Consider the following 16,746-nt stretch of genomic DNA (forward strand, 5'->3'; position numbering starts at 1 on the left):
CTAAAACAATGAGTTTTTGCTTACGAAATTTGACTAAACAAAAAAAGAAGCCTAGGAACACAACAAAATGTCACACAAAAAAGAAGTTCAAAAATATAACAAAATGTCACAGCATTTTCATAATATTTTTTATTTCCAGCTATGGTAGGTCCCAGTTTGATATTTTATTATTTAATTTTTACGTTCACAGTATTTTCACAATAAATCTTAGGTAAAATATTATTACTGGGTTTAAAATTATGCATTAAAAAAAGAGGACAATACAAGAAAATTGTGCATGAAACGTACAATGAATTTTGGCTCACCCAATTTAACTATATATACTAAAAAAGAAGTCTAAAAATACAACAAAATATTAAAACATTTTCACAATACTTTTATTTTTAGGATTCGAATAGATATATATTTGAGAGAAATGCTACATCCATAACATTTTTAGAATAAGTTTTAAATGACAAGTTGTTATTAGTTTTAAATTAAACCCACTACTGATGTCACTTTTTTATCCTTCAAAAATACCTTGCCACATAAAATTTGTTTCAAAATTATTGTGAAAATGTTGTGGACATAATATTTCTTTTTATTTTATTTTATTTTGATCTATAAGGAACTGAGATCTCACCATTGTGAAAATATTGTGACAAGAAGAAGATGTTATAACATTTTCATAATACATTTATTTTTTAGTTGTGATTGGTCTGAGTTTCTTATTTTATTATTTTATTTTAACCTTTAAAAAATTGACACCTCAATAATAATGAAAATATTGTAAAAATTTGTTGCGTCAGTGTAATTGTGTATGCACATATAATATTTAAAAGTACAAGCAAAACCAGTGTATTGTAAAAAGAAAGAAAAAAAAGGGCCAATGAACAGTGCAAATTGTCAATAATTGTGAAAATATTGTAAGAATTTGTTAAGTCAGTGTAACTGTACATACACATATAAATATTTAAAAGAAAAAACAAAAACAGCACAACCAAAACTAGCATATTGTGGTCTGTGGGGAAAAAAAAAAAACCTAATGAATAATGTTATGACAGTGTTGCGAAAAATATTGTGATGTAGCACTTTCTTTTTTCATAATACCTTTAGTTTTAGTTGTGAATGATTCTAGTATGATATTTTATTTTAACCTATAAGGAATTAACATATCAACAATTGCAAAAATATTGTGACAATTTATTGTGTTAACTAACAGCTTTATATATAAATAATAAAAAAAAGAAGAGTGGACAGGACGAGATTACTGCAAAAAAAAAAAACAGAGAAAAAAAAAAGAAAGCAGCGGAAAAAAGAAAAGAAAAAGAAAGCAGCAACAGTGTAGAGGTTGAAACCAAAGCACTGTTTAAAACTTGAAAAAAAAAATAAAGATTAAGGGACTCAATCAACCAAATGTGTATGGGGTATTGGCGCTTTTTATATAGCTAATAGAAGAAGAGAGTATAGAGCATCTTCAATAGACTCTCTAAAGCCAATTATGGAGAGCAAACCTACAAAAAAACCCCTTCAACAGCCTCTCCATCTCCAAATTTCTTTTTAGATTTGTTACAATAGCTCTCTAGGTATGGAGAGTACTGTAGCAATTACTGTAACTCCTCCAAACATTATCCTCCCTTACAGGGGCAACTTCATGATTTTTGTCTAGGAGTCAATAAGAAATATTATCAATCTTACAAGTTATATCTTTTTCAATGTACATAGTCAAACAATCATTTATTCACTAATCCCCCATTCGATTGCGCAATTCATTCTTGATATATGTTTACAATTCTTTAATTTATAAGTTTACAATTCTTTAAATGTTTTATAATTTTATTTTCATTTAGTGTTAATTTACCGACCCACTCACATAGCCAACAACCACTACCACTCACAAGTCACAAATTCGGTCAAATAGTCAAATTGCAAAAAAGAACTCATAACTTTATATTAAAACAATGCAAACACTGTTGCAGTAATAGTAAAGAGTAAAAACACAGGAAAAAAGGTTAATTTGTCAAAGAATAAAAACTCAACCAAAACAACAGATCAAGACACAATAACCCCTTGCCAGCGGCCCACCCACACACACGGTCAGAGACTCAACATTCAACAACAAAAAAGTAAAGTGAAGAGAGCTAAGACGAAGTGACAGAGAATAAAAGAAAAAAGAAAAGTGAAGATAGAGATAAGGGAAAGGTGTGGGGGAAATAAAAGGAGGAAAAAAAAAAAACGTGTGGATGAAAACAAAGGGGAAAAATTAAATTAAAACTAAAAAATTGAAATTGAGAAATGCCATTACAATATTTTTATAATAAATTTTAAGTGGTGAGTTGTTACTAACTAATACTGATAAAAAAAAATTGTTAAGTGAAGTGTTCAAGTTAAAATCAATAATAACTTACCACATATAATTTATTATAAAAATATTATAAAATAAAATATTTAAAAAAAATATTAAAAAAATAATGAATAAAAAATATTTAAATAAGATAAAAAAAAGAAGACGCCAATTGAAAAGTATATTTAAAAAAATAGATAAATAAAAGATAAAATTAACGGTACACTCCGCGTACAGTACCGAAGAGGCTACTGGTGTTGAAAAGGAAGAGTATTGTGTTGTCCGTGTGAGCACTACCATGATACCGTTCCATGTGTGTCAGTTGTCTCCTGACTTTCCTCTAATTTTCTGACAACGCGTAATGGATCGAAAACTTTTATGAATTTTCCACAATACATGCCAGCAACTTTACCACTCTTTCCACAATACGTGCCTTCTCTTTTTGACTGAAAATTAACTCTGATGGGTTTTTACCTTCTCCTATAGTTGCTTGGCCATACCCAAACACCATTGACAACAACAATCTCAATTTTACAATATTAATTACCTTGTTGCAAAATGACATGTTATAATTCAAATATAATTTTTTTATTCAAATCTTAAGATAAAAAATAAAAATACTACGGTGGTGTTTGGTACGGGGTAATGTTTTAGGATTCTCAGGAATGTTTAAAGATTTCCATGTTTGGTTGCAAATTATGTTAGGAAATCAGATGCCAGGGGAATCCTTAAACCTCTCTCAGTAGGAATGTAGATTCCCTTTAAAACAGGTGGGAATCCAGATTCCTAAACTTAAAAGAAATTGTATTTTTTATAAATTGACAATTTTAACCCTTTTTCCTTATCATTTAAGTAATTAAGATAAACTATAAAACAAACTATCAATATCTTCTCTCTTGTCTTTATCTTTTCCTACCAAAACAACATAAACAGGATAAATAACTCTGTTAATAGTTATTTTAGTATTATTCTTGTCATTTTGAAATGTTAGATCACAGTTTTAATGAATGTGTTGCTAATTGATAGTTTATATAATATTTTTTATCTATCTATTTAGAGTAATATATTTTTTTAAAGGACTAATTAATAGTTTATATATATTTTTTCATTATTTATTTAAAAGAAGATTTTTTTTTAATGGGCTTGGTACTTCACATTCAAATCTAAGGACAAAATGAGAAAAACAAATAATTCATTTAAGATTCTTGGAAATACACCAAACATTATCATCTCACATTCTTGGGAATCTCCCAATAAAACCAAATATAGAAATAGCTACATTCCTAGGAATGTGATTCCTAGGAATCACATTCCTGGGAATCTGGATGCCAGGAGTAATGTGGATTCTCCGTACCAAACGCCACATACGATCAAACTCAACAAAGGTAAAATGAAATCTGATTTCAAGTCAACTGTAAAAAAAAAAAAAAAAAATGTTACAATTGATTAAAATCAACCACTTTATAAATGACAAATGAATTGTCTCCAAGTGTGTTGAATTATGATTAATGATCAAATTTGATAAGGTCTTGACGTTTCAATTTTTATAACTTAAATTTCTAAGCAGAAAATTGTCAATATTAGCCACATAATTTTCCATGTGACTTCTACTTTAATAAAATTAATAAAAAAAAACCCTACCAAACTCTCTCTCTCTCTCTCTCTCAAAACCAAAATAAAAAATTGGAGTTTAGATTTCAACTTTCACCGCTTTTTATTAAAATTTATATTTGAACCTTGACATTTGATTCTTTATATAAAATTAGCTTATAACTCCATACATATACATGGATATACTTAAAAGATACACATTAAAATGCATAGTATAATAATCTTACATATATAATTTAAATATTATTGATAGTCATTCTTAATTTTTTTTAACGCTTTAAAAAGTCTTGTAAGAATGTTACTAGGTAGAAAATGTAAATTGTCCATTTTTTAAATATTTTTATATTCATTAATTTAGACTTTTTAGTTTTTTTACACAATAACTCACTTGAATAGATATTTATGATATGGTCCCACATTTGATTCCAAAATTAAGAAATAAAACTTTCTTTAAAAATAAATAATTTAGGACATATAGTGCAAAATTGAACTTCAATTGTAGAATCCAATTGGATTTTCTCTAAATTTTACCTATTAATATATATATATATATATATATATATATATAATTTTTGTGCCAAATGAATTGTTTTTAGTTATAAAAAAGGCTCATAAATATAAAATCATTCAAACTCTCTCTTCCTCTAATATTATATATAGTGTTAGATATATGATTATATTTTTTATGATTTATTTATATTGGACTCCTTGTTTTCTACTCTAAATCAACTTATTTGGCAGAAAAATTAAAAAAATTCGATTAGATAGAACACATGCCGTGAAATTAAACTCTAATTGAAATCCAATTTTTAAACTGAAGTAACTAACTTGGTTCAAAAATTTAAAAATTTTGATTAAATGGGACACATGGCGCAAAATTAGACTTTAATTGAATTCCAATTTAAAATTTAATTGGATTTTCTCTCAGTTTTACTTATTAATATATATATATATATATATATATATATATATATATAGATGACTTATAAACTTGAATTGTTTTTAGTTCTACAAAAAAAAATGCTCATAAATATAAAACTATTCAAAAATTATGTTTTTTATGGTTTCCTTATATTGGACTCCTCGTTTTTTATACTAAATTAACTCATTTGATACAAAAATTTAAAAACTTAGATTAGATGGGACAGATATTGCAAAATTAAACTGTAATTGAAATCCAATTTTTATATTGAATTAACTCACTTGGCATAAAAATTTAAAAACTTAGATTAGATGGGACATGTGGCAGAAAAATTGGACTCTAATTAAGTTCTAATTTGAAATTTAATTGGATTTTCTCTCAATTTTACCTATTACTATATATATAGAGTTTAATTTGGCCCATAATCTTTTAATTATGTCAATTTAGTCTCTAACCTTCTAACGTAGTGTCAATTTAGCTCCTACTATTACCTCTTGGATGGAAATTGCTGACGTGGTTAACGCTCAAATAAAAAAATTAGTTTATTGACACAATTGAAAGACTAGGAACCTAATTGAAATATGGTGTAAAGGATAAAGACTAAATACGTAGTTTACCCAATATTCTTTATTTAAAGGTTATGAACCAAATTGGCACAATTGAAAAGTTATAGACCAAATTGAAATATGGTGTAAAGGATAGGGACTGAATACATAGTTTACCCAATATTTTTTATTTACTACACCATTTTACAATACACCTTACATTATATATTCCGTTCTTTTATCACTTTATTTAAATATTCTTTATTATTCTGTTTAATTAAGAAATATATTTTGTACGGAAGAAAGAGAAAATTTGAATCTATAAGCTAGATAAGCTCAGCTTTTCATAAAATAAAAAATAAAAAATAACTTATTAAATAAGTTGTTTTTTTAGTGAAAATACAGTAGAAAATAAAAACTATAATAGAAATAAAAATACATTGAATGTGAAAACCACAAACAATAATATTACCATTGAGTCATTGACAAAGACAATAATAATAATAATAATAATAATAATAATAATAATAATAATAATACCTTTACCGAAAGCTAAAACACACATGGGACACATAAAACAATAATATCACTTTTGATAAATAAAAAAAGGCGTAAATGCACTTTTGGTCCCTATATTTTGGGGTCATTTCTATTTTGGTCCCTACATTTTATTTTTACCACTTTTAGTCCCTAATCCAATTAACGCGTGACATTTAAGTCCTTACCGTCACCCAACTAACAGAAAATGCTGACGTGGCTAACGGCACAGTAAAATAATAATTAAAAAAAATCTATTTTGGTATTAAAAAATTGCCATGTCAACGTATAAATTAATTTTAAATTAAATAAAAAAATTAAAAACAAAATTAAAAGCAAAATTAAAAACAAAAAATTGAATATGAACCTCAGTAACAACAAACCCAGAATAAGAACATGAACATCAAACCCAGAATCAAGAATATGAACCCCAAAGAACAACACCACAACAAATAAAAACAAACCTCTAAAACTCCACACCCAAAACACACAACACCACAAACATCAATTCACAAACCCAAACTTCAAGAACAAAATTTAGCAATGAAAACAAACCCAGAATCAAGAAATGAGTACTTTGAAGAAAAGTGATGTTGAGGTCACGGATTGGGATCATGAGGACGGTGCGGGAGAGATCGGCGCCGGGAGGGAAGTGGAGAGAGCCGGCGTGGTGGTTGAGCTTGGCGAGGCGAGATACGAAGGGGGTGAGGCGAGATCCGAAGGGGGCGCCGGAGATGTTGTACTGGATGAGACGGTAAACGTCGACGACGGTGGCAGCGTCGCAGAGCTCAACGCAGGTCATGAGGAAGAAGACAACGGCCCTCTCTGCGTCGTCACTCTCAAGGCCAAAGCCGTCATCGTCGATGGCGTCAGCCGCGTCGAGGAGGACGAGGAACCGTTGGACCCGTCGATCGGAAGAGACTGCGTGGCCGAGCCGGAGAAGATTCTTTTGAGCGCGGCGGAGTCTAGGGTTTTGAGGAGGGCGAAGGAGGAGTTTGGGGCGCTAGGGTTTGTGGGGTTAGGAGGGTTTTAGAATGTGAGGGAGGTGTATGAGTGGAAAGGTTTGAAATTGGAGGTGGATGAGACTAATTTCAGGTTTGGGACTCTGTATGAGATTGAATATGGTGAGTGAATGAGATTGATTTCAGGTGAGTGAATTTTTGTTTTGTTACTGTGTTTGTTTGAGTTCTGGATATGGGTTTTTTGTTGATGAAGTTTTTAGTTGGATATTTCCTTGATTCTGGGTTTGTTTTCATTGCTAAATTTTTTTTCCTGAAGTTGGGTTTGTGAATTGTTGTTTGTGGTGTTGTGCGTTTTAGGTGTGGAATTTTAGAGGTTTGTTTTTATTTGTTGTGGTGTTGTTCTTTGGTGTTCATGTTCTTGATTCTGGGTTTGATGTTCATGTTCTTGATTCTGGTTTGTTGTTAATGATGTTCATATTCAATTTTTTGTTTTTAATTTTTTTTATTTAATTTAAAATTAATTTATACGCTGACGTGGCAATTTTTTAATACCAAAATAGATTTTTTAATTATTATTTTACTGTGCCGTTAGCCACGTCAGCATTTTCTGTTAGTTGGGTGACGGTAAGGACTTAAATGTCACGCGTTAATTGGATTAGGGACTAAAAGTGGTAAAAATAAAATGTAGGGACCAAAATAGAAATGACCCCAAAATGTAGGGACCAAAAGTGCATTTACGCCATAAAAAAAAAGATACTAATAATAAGACCCTGTGTTTAAACAATGAGAAAAAAAATTAGATAGGTCAACAATTGTGGCCTCCCATCCCACGTGAACCTGACAAAAGAAAGAAAAAAGAGAAACCCACACCTGGAAGAATAAGAAACAAAACTGAAAGCCAATGAGAAAAAAAAAAAAAAAAGGTAAGTCATCAATTGTGGCTGTGAGTGTTGTGTTCCTTACATGGTACTCGAGTGTCCACACTCGAGTAACACATTGCAACAGGCCCGAGTTCCACATCCGAGTGGCATTTTGATTTTCCTAAGCCCGAGTTCCATGTCAAACTCGAGTTTTAAAAAAGTTGTATATTGTTAGGTATTTCTTAAATAGTGGTAAAACACTAATAATTTTAAAAAATAGTAATATTTGGCTATTTTTGCCACCTTTTTGAGGATAAAAGGTAAAACAATAATATTACCTTTGATTTAAAGAAAAAAAAGTACACCTCTTAGAGCATCAACAGAGAAGGGGGAATGCCAAATGTAAGGATATTTTAGCATTCAGGCTCAAAATGCTCACTCTATTAGAACTTGTAAAATGTAACTATTATGAAAAAAAAAAATACAGTTGTGCTACAGTGCCATTCTAAATGTAGAATCGCACTGTAGCTCAATGGTAAAAACAAAAAATTGGTTTTTAATCAGTTTGGTTCTTCTCTTTCCTCTCTCATTATTTCATAATTTTCATTATCTTTCTCTCTCTTACTTTCTGGTCTCTTTTCTTCAATGGCATGGAGGCAATGGCGTGGAGGCTCGATCAACTTCTGTGGTGGAGGCGTGATCAGCTTCTGTGGTGGAGGCATGAAGGTCGTGAGTTTGTTCATGGGTTTTCGGCGTGGGTTTGTTCATGGGTTTCCGGCTTTTGGGTCAGATTTGGGTGGCATTTGGTTGGCGTTTGGGTTGGCATTTGGGTGGTTGTGATTTTTTCCAATGGGTTGGGGGATTTGTTCCAATGGGTTTGATGGTGGGTTTCGGTGTTTGTTGGGTTTGTTTGGTAGTGGGTTTCGGTGAAGATGATGATGATGATGAGGAAGAGTTGGTGAGAACAAATGGGTTTGGGATGAACATAAATGGTGACAGGCGACGGCAGAAGTAGGGGATGGCGACGGTGGCAGCAGCGGCAGCTTGAAGACTGGGTCAGTGGCTGTCTGGTAGTTGTTGTGGCGGCGAGATCGACGTGGCTGTGGGTTTGCTTGGGGTTTGGGATGAGTTTTCGTGTTGGGTTTTTTTTTTTTTTTTTTTGATAAACTATGTTAGGGTTTTGGGTCTTCACGGTGGTGATAGAGGTGAGGAGAGAGAGAGAGAGAATGAGAGAGGCAAAAATTAGAGAGAGATATAAATATATTTTATTGTATAAATATATTATTTTAATGTATTATATAAGAAAATAAAAGTTGGGATGTTGGAAGTATTGTAAAATGGTATGGTATAATTCATAAAGTAACTTTTTGGGATGGTAAAATAGGATAGGATGGGAGAAACCATTGTGGATGCTCTTATAATCGTATCTTTTTGCGAGACTCATGAGGGATTGAGATAAGTTATGTGATGGAGAAAAAAAATGCTGCCTTGATTTGATTTTAGAGCTGGACATTAAAATATATATATAATTTAGTTATAAAATTGATTGTCATCTAAAATTACAATTTTTTTAAAATATTGACATTATCATATTTAGTTACTATATGATCTATAAGCTTATATTTTATGCATAATTTTAAATTACAAAAACTTGCAATTTAAACAATTTATTAATGATATAGTTATTGATTTTTAATTTCCTAGAAATTTTGCAAGCATGGAGGATATAAGAAGAAAATGTAATCTATTGGTGGATTTATAAAAAATTTACCTTCAATAAAAAGATATTGAGTAAGGTTGTAGTCTTAGGATACAATTAATTTTGTAGCTGAACTTTGTCATTCTAAAAAAAAAAAAAAAAAAGAAGATATTTTGACATATTCTAGTTTTTTTAATACATCACTTTAACTAAAAATGTTACTTTATTTGTTTTAGGGTAAACTATGTATTTGGTCTTTATCCTTTATACCATATTTCAATTTGGCCTATAATTTTTTAATTGTATCAATTTAGTCTCTAACCTTTTAGTGTAGTGTCAATTTAGTTTCTGCCGTTATCTATTGGATAGAAATTGTTGACATGGCTAATGCCCAAATAAATAAATAAAATAGTTTATTGACACAATTGAAAGATTATGAACCAAATTGAAATATGGTATAAAAGACAAAAACTAAATACGTAGTTTACCCAATATTCTTTACTTAAAGGTTGTAGACCAAATTGACACAATTGAAAAGTTATGAACCAAATTGAAATATGGTATAAAGGATAGGGACTAAATACATAATTTACCCAATATTTTTTATTTAATACACCACTTTACAATACACCTTATATTATATATTCTATTCTTTTACCACTTTATTTAAATACTCTTTCTTATTCTTTTTAATTAAGAAATATATTTTGTATGGAAGAAAGAGAAAGTTTGAATCTATAAATATATTAAAAGCCAAAACTAAAAAAAAATCCAATTAGTTTTCAATTGGATTCTCAATTTTGCACTACTTGTCCCATCTAATTTTTAATTTTTGTGACAAGTAAATTATTGAATGTAAAAATCGAAAAGTCCTAATTCAATTAGATTATAAATTGGATTTCAATTGAAGTATAATTTTACACCACGTATTCATCTAATTTATAAATTTTTGTGGTAAATGAATTATTGGGAGCAAAAATTGAAAAGTCTAAATTTAATTAAATATTTTAGAAATAAAGAACCATTTCATATTTTAGAAATATATTATTTAAAAAATATATTAACTAATATTTTGTATAATTTAAACCGTGTCACTATAATTATTTTTAATAATATCTGTGTATATAGACAGAGTTACCTGCAAGTAAAAAATAATAATAAAAGCAAATAGTACATCTGACGTACAATTCTATTGTTAGAATATCACCGTAGCAAATGCCAGATATTTAGTATTTGACAGTTGACACATCTTTTAAATAGATAAATACTAAAAATTTAACATTTGGTATATCTAATGCTAGTGCGCTTGGCAGCGAGCCAAAGAGCTATTATGTGGGCTGGACCACACTAAATGCCACGAACCCAACAGCTGCTGCCTACTCCTGGACTTGAAGGTCAACCAGTCAACCGGGGAACAATAAACTAAATTACATGATTCCATCATTAGATTATTACATTTACTCTGCCCCCAAGGAATTCATTCTTTCTGCTATTCATTTCAATTCTATCACTCTCTCTCCTTGCCCAGTGTCCACTTTCCTTTCTTAATTTCTTCTAGCACTGTAGCACACACAGACAATGGGTAGTATAAGCTGGGGTTGCTGTGTTGTTCTTCTTTACCTTGCTCTTTTTCTAAAACCTTTTCCCATCTTAGTCAAAGCCCTGCCTGGCAGTTATTGGAGTGCAAACACTTCTACTTCAGTGACCAACAGTTTTCCTACTCCCGATTCTGTGAAATTTGATGATGGATCGTTTGTGAGTATTATACTTTCCAGTGAATCGAATGGTTATTTCTACGAACAAACTTGTCATTGTGGTTTCTTCTGTAATCAAACTTGTGACGGTTCTCTCGTTGCCATTGTCAGAATTCCTCTCAAAGGTGGCGATATTTCAAAATCTGAAGGTCCAACAGTAGTATGGGCTGCTAACCCAACGAATCCTGTAAGCGTTAATGCGAGCTTGAAGCTCACTTCAGAAAGAGGTTTGGTGTTGACAGATGCTAATGGAACTACGGTGTGGTCGACAAACACCAGCAGCAAATCTGTGGCTGGCCTAAACTTAACCGATAACTGCAACCTCATGCTCTTGGATCACAACAATGCAACAATAATCTGGCAGTCTTTTGATCACCCAACCGACACGCTGATGCTCGAGCAAAAGTTGATGGCAGGGCAGCAACTCATAAGTAAAGGGGGATTGTATTCACTCGCTCTCACTAGTGAAGGGTTGTCAGCTTATATCAATTCTAATCCTCCCCAACGCTATTTTTCTGGATATCATAACTTTGATTATGCTGGAGACACAGTCAAAGCCAATTCCAGTTATGTGCAACTTAACAGTGAAAATTTAACTCTCTTCTCTCAAGGTCTGATTCTCGTCCTTACTAGTCCTTCAGACTTCTCATTGGAGTACATGAGATTTGAGCCTGACGGACACTTGCGAGCGTATGGAGAGGCGAATTATGCGTATGATTTTCTCACACGACGGATTGGTGACTGCGATTACCCTACAGTTTGCGGCAATTATGGTATTTGTACAAATAATGCCCAGTGTAGTTGTCCTCCACCCATTAAAGGAACAAGCTATTTTCGGCAAACCAATGACAAGCTGCCTAACAATGGATGCTCCCTCATTACTCCCTTGTCTTGTGAAGATTCCAAATATCACGTTCTTTCAGAGCTCGAGAATATCACATACTTTCCCATAACATATTATCCCCCCAAGATAAATCCAAACCACCAACGTATAAATTTAGAGACTTGCAAACAGGCTTGCTTAAAAGACTGTTCCTGCAAAGCTGTTTTTTATAATTTGAACAACCATATGGGGAATTGCTATTTACAATCCCAAATTTTTTCCCTGATGTCCACTGATGCAGGACAAAAAAATTACCTCAGGGTATACATCAAGGTGCAGAAAGTTATTCCTCGGCAGAAAAAACACTGGCTTGAAATAATATTGGTCTCCAGCTTTCCATTTGTACTGTTTCTTTTAATTGTATTTTTTGTTTTTCAACTTTGGAAGAAGAAAAGTTCGGATGGAGCGGAGGAGTATTATTTAGATCAGGTACCAGGAATGCCCACAAGATACTCTTATCATGATTTGCAAGCAGCAACAAAAGAGTTTAGTACGGAGCTTGGTGTAGGGGGATTTGGCACAGTTTTTGAAGGGACTTTAGTTGATGATACTAAAGTTGCAGTGAAGCGTTTTGATGGTTTAAGTCAAATCAAGAAATCGTTTTTAGCAGAAGTTGAGACAATTGGTAGCATTCATCATTTCAACTTAGTAAGACTGATTGGATTTTGTGCTGAGAAATCACATGGACCACTTCTTGTTTATAATACATGTCTAATGGGTCTTTAGATAAATGGATATTTCATAGAAATCCGGCGATGTTGCTTGATTGGCAACATAGAAAGAAGATCATCATTGACATAGCAAAAGGACTAACTTATTTACATGATGACTGCAGACATAAGATAGTTCATTTGGATATCAAACCCCAAAACATCCTTTTAGATGAGAATTTCAATGCAAAAGTCTCAGATTTTGGGTTGTCCAAACTAGTTGACTGTGAACAGAGTCAAGTTGTGACAACTATGAGAGGGACTCCTGGCTATATGGCTCCAGAATGGTTAAGTTCAGTGATTACAGAAAAAGTAGATATGTATAGCTTTGGTGTAGTGCTCTTGGAGATATTATGTGGAAGGAGAAATTTTGATCGCTCTCAACCAGAAGAAGCAATGCATCTACTTGCTATTTTCAAGAAAAAGATTGAGGAGGGCCAATTATTGGATCTGGTTGACAAGTACAATGAAGATATGAGTTTACACGGAGAAGAAGTTGTGAATATGATGCGGGTTGCAGCATGGTGTTTACAAAATGATTTCACAAAGAGGCCTTCTATGTCCATTGTGGTTAAGGTCTTGGAGGGTGTTGTGAATGTTGAATCAAACCTAGATGATTTCTTCTTGAATCCACCTTTACCAAACACAAGAGCTGGAGTTCATAACCAGGAAGTGCATGTTGCTACTACTACTCAATTATTGCCTTCAATTCTATCAGGACCAAGATGACCTTTTACCGTACCAAATGAGGTAATTTTCATCCTTTTAAAGGGAGCTTTCAACCCATGTCATTCATGTCATTTATTATTGTTACAATGATGTACACGTGTTTATTCTATAGCTGACACTGAAATTTAATTTTGAGTTGTAGACTTTTTGTTAATACATAATATTGTTTTTGTAAGTTAATTTGTAATGAAGTTGCAGTCTTGCTGAGATTTTACGGGTTATAATTATAACTAGTCACAGACCCGCGTATTGCGCGTGATAATTTTTTAGATAAAATATTATTTTAGTCCCTAGACTTTATAAAAAGTTTTTTTTTTATAAATAGTTTATCATATTTTTCATAATCTTGTCTATAACGTTTTTTTTATCATTATCATTTTTTTTTTTTTTTTGCTCTAGTCTTCATCTTCGTCATCATGTTTTTCAATCTCTTGCTATTTATGATTGTGTTTTCAAATTTTTCATTCAGTTGTATTTGGAATTTGAGAAAAATTCAACTTATTTTACTTTTTAGCTTATTTTTTCTTGTAAAGTGGGTGTCATTGCACTGTTAAGTGGGTCTTAGGGTCCGTTTAGATACAACTGAAAACTGAAAATATTGTAGTAAAATAATTTTTAAATGTGTAAATAGTACTACGGGGACCTATTTTTAATAAAAAATTGCTGAAAAGTGCATGAACAGTATGCGCACAGTGCGCGCAATGTGTTTTGTCTGAAACGCAGTAGAAAAAAAACAAGGCTGGAAAACGCTGAACACTGGACGCGTTCAGCTGTATCCAAACCAAGCCTTATTGTTTGAAAAGTTAGCTTTTAGTTTTTTTCTACATACTTTCAGCAAAAAGTTTTTAATTTTAGCAAAATAAACGGTTCTCAAACAAACCTTATTTAATATTTTAATTTCCTACCCACCGAGCTACATTGCCACTTTTATCTTATGTCTCATTTTTTTTTTTTAAGTAGCAGTAACTCCGAAACAATATATCAATATTAATTATTAACTGGTACAATTTTTTTTTTGTTTTCCTGATCAGCCAACCACAACTAGACCAATGACGGCAACACCGCCCAATCTGTCCTAATTTCAAGTATTTATGTTATTTCTCTCTTTCTCCATTCAAAATGTATTTGATATGATCTCTCTCTCTCTCTCTCTCCATAGATTTATGATTTATGTGATACACTAATAAAATATTAAGTTTACTTGCAACAAGTTGTTGCATTGAAGCTTAAGATAAATAATTTTCAAAAGTTTGATGAAGAGGTCAAATAGATTGTGGATAATGATGGAAATCAAAAGATGGTAATTATTGAAAACATTGTGGAAGATTCAATTGAGGTCAACTATGAAAATAAGTCAATAACCTACAGCCCCCATATTTCACTTGATTTGTTGAATATGGTTATACAATCTATTGATTTTCTTAGAGTAAAATTTTTTTATTTTATTATCAACCCTTTGTTGATTGGTGTTACAAATAATTGAAAGCAAATGAGAAGAAATTTTTTGCTATGCCATAAAGAGACAAGTTTCAAAACCGGATCAAGTAACTAAAGCTTTCGAAGTATTTGTTTATTTGGAGTGGAAGATTTCAAATTACAACTATTAACTTGAGGACAAATTTTTTTCAAGTGGAAGGTTTGATGTAGGATAGAATCTACTATTTGTTTCCTTGATGCTAGGTGCTTTTAATTTTTTTTTTTATGTCAAATTAGGTTTCTATTATGATTAGGTATTTGTAGGGGCCAAATCCGTAGACAACAAGCCCGACCCAACTTGGGATAAGATCTGTCTGGTCAATAGGCCCAATACAATTAATTTGATAGAGATGGATGGTCTAGTCATGGAGTCATTTTAACAACAGTAGAGGAAGAAAAGGTTAAAGACAACAAGTGAGAATAAAGATAAAGTCAAAGTGTTAGTTGGTCATTGTTCGTTCCAAAATAGAAAATGGATTCGATACAATTCTTTTTACTTTTTTTTTTAAAGAGTTTTCGTATCTCGATAATAGGGTCTGTTGATTTGGAAATCATGGGATGGGTAAATGTAACAAATCATGAATCCACTTTTTTTTTCTACCTCTATCACTCTATTTTTATTAGTGCTAATTAATTTGATAGAGATGGATGGTCTAGTCATGGAGTCGTTTTAGCAACGCTAAAGGAAGAAAAGGTTAAGACAACAAGTGAGAATAAAGATAAAGTCCAAGGAAAGGTAAACTTTTATTAACAGTCTTCCTCGATCAGTCCGAGGAGCCCAAGTTCTTGTATAACTTCAAAACAACCACTCTTTCTCTCTCTTTCCTTAGGAGCTTTTACCGAGCTTTTTCCGATCCCCAATCTTGAGGGGTTTGCCTCTCTTTATATAGTAGGAGGGATTGTATCCTGGCCCTCCACTAGGACACCCCTTAATTATGGTATTGGATACTTGTCCCATCACTACTTTGATGGTGGTGGTAGAGTAGGCTGAGCAAGCTATGGAGACACTATTCATGGGTCATTCTGCATTTAATGTGACAGGATAAGTTAGCAGGGAGTATTGAATATGGAGATGATGGATGCTTCTCCAAGAAGCTTCCTCTTGACTTCACTTGCCCCTCATCACTTCCTTACTCAGCCTACACCCTAGTACTTGGGTTGGACCTTGGTCTCCCGAGGAAAGCTTGCTCCTTGGTCTCCCTAGATAGGCTCCCTTCATTTCTAGCATTTGGTTGTCTCATTTGGGTTGGACCCAATCTGATGAACAATAAGGCCTAACCGTCTCCTAGGGATGTTTTTATACAACGAGTCTCTGTTCCTCGGGTTCCTCCCTCCCACAGTATTAATTATAATTAATTTTAGAAAATATTTTTTCATGTCTGTCAAGTTTTACAGAGCCTTTAAATTTGCCCCCAAGTCAATGAATGTTTTTTTAAAAAATAATTCAAATTCATTTTAATAAAAGTCTCTCTATTTTTTGGTGGATTCCAACTATCTTTCCTTATGGATTCAAGAAACCATTGTCTTGAATTCAAACAGGAATGGAGCTATTCTTAGGCTCCCCCCCCCCCCCCCCCCCACCCCCCCAAATTTTTTATTATAAAATATTAGTATATATAGGTATTAATTTTAGCAATTTGGTTCGATAAAATTACACTTAGCCCCCCTTAACAATATTATTAATCATTTTAAAGACCATTAAAAATTTAAAGATGTAAAATCTAAAACAAAATTA

General features: G+C 32.0%; 1 pseudogene; it reads left to right on the top strand.

The window, feature by feature from the left end:
• The first annotated feature begins 11,037 nt into the window (after nt 1-11,037).
• On the top strand, nt 11,038-13,546 carry LOC142605616 (G-type lectin S-receptor-like serine/threonine-protein kinase SD2-5; annotated as a pseudogene).
• The last annotated feature ends 3,200 nt before the right edge of the window (nt 13,547-16,746 follow it).

Source organism: Castanea sativa, chromosome 8 (assembly GCF_040712315.1).
Source record: "Castanea sativa cultivar Marrone di Chiusa Pesio chromosome 8, ASM4071231v1".
Taxonomy (NCBI): domain Eukaryota; kingdom Viridiplantae; phylum Streptophyta; class Magnoliopsida; order Fagales; family Fagaceae; genus Castanea; species Castanea sativa.